We start from the raw sequence: 1,687 nt of genomic DNA, 5'->3' as shown, positions 1-1,687 counted from the left end.
CACAGCAGGAGTGAGTGGTGTACAGCAGGAGCGGCGAGCACGGCTCTTTTATCTGCCCAGTGGCCCCCCACAGCCAGCCAATGGGAGTGTGGCTCCAGGCCAAGGCAGTGTGCACAGGCAGGAAGGGCTGATTCACAAGGAGTTAATGAGGTCCAACTCACTTTCCACACAGCCTGATAGACACAGAGGCTTAGCACACAGCTGTTGAACGGCACTTTTTTAACTACTATTGTTAATCGATATTACTGTTTGTATTACCACTTACCAGTAAAGCCTGATGATCTTGGGTTTTGGCAAGCAGCTAACTGACAAACATAATTTCAACCAATGCGGTATAACTGTTTATTACAGACTTATAAACTACTAATTTTATGTTTACAAACTAATTATAAACCTTGTTATAACTCATTTTAGGTATACGTTTTTGGTTGATATTTGATAGTTAAATCAATAAACCAAACTCAAATGTGCGAACGATGTTGACATTTACACCTCCAGGGATAATATTTGAGACTCAACCCATTGTCAACAAGCTAAAACTAGTTCCAAAATACATATGGTTATGCATCCTCTAGGGTCTGTGAGTATGTTAATGCTTAAATACACATTTTTGTCTTTACAGACTGGCCAGATGCCATTCTTACGATAGATCTTAAGCAAGATAAAATCAAATTGTATTTGTCACATGCGCTGAATACAACAGGTGTAGACCTTACAGTGAAATGCTTACTTACAAGCCCTTAACCAACAATGCAGTTTTAATAAAATACCCCCAAAAAGTAATAGATAAGAATAACAAATGTATTAAAGAGCAGCAGTAAATAACAATAGCGGCGCTATATACGGGGGTACCGGTACAGAGTCAATGTGCGGGGGCACCGATGTCAAGGTAATTGAGGTAATATGTACATGTAGCTAGAGTTATTAAAGTGACTATGCATAGATAATAACAGAGAGTAGCAGCAGCGAGGGCAATGCAAATAGTCTGGGTAGCCATTTGATTAGCTGTTCAAGAGTCTTATGGCTTGGGCGTAGAATCTATTTAGGAGCCACTTGGACCTATACTTTGTGTCCCGGTACCACTTGCCGTGTGGTAGCAGAGAGAAGTCTATGACTAAGGCGGCTGGAGTCTTTGACAATTTTTAAGGCCTTCCTCTGACACCGCCTGATATAGAGGTCCTGGATGGCAGGAAGCTTAGCCCCGGTGATGTAATGGGCCGTACGCACTACCCTCTGTTGTGCCTTGCGGTCGGAGGCCGAGCAGTTGCCATACCAGACAGTGATGCAACCAGTCAGGATGCTCCCGATGGTGCAAGCTGTACAACTTTTTGAGGATCTGAGGACCCATGCCAAATCTTTTCAGTCTCCTAAGGGGGAATAGGTTTTGTCGTGTCCTCTTCACGACTGTCGTGGTGTGCTTGGACCATGTTAGTTTGTTGGTGATGTGGACGCCAATACCTTGAATCTCTCAACCTGCTCCACTACAGCACCGTCGATGAGAATGGGGGCGTAGTCGGTCCTCCTTTTCCTGTAGTCCACAATCATCTCCTTTGTCTTGATCACGTAGAGGTTGTTCTCCTGGCACCACACGGTCAGGTCTCTGACCTCCTCCCTATAGGCTTTCTCATCGTTGTCGGTGATCAGTCCTACCACTGTTGTGTCATCAGCAAACTTAATGATGGTGTTG

Source organism: Salmo trutta, chromosome 37 (genome assembly GCF_901001165.1).
Source record: "Salmo trutta chromosome 37, fSalTru1.1, whole genome shotgun sequence".
In the NCBI taxonomy this organism is placed as follows: Eukaryota; Metazoa; Chordata; class Actinopteri; order Salmoniformes; family Salmonidae; genus Salmo; species Salmo trutta.
Note: the sequence above shows the minus strand (reverse complement) of the source record.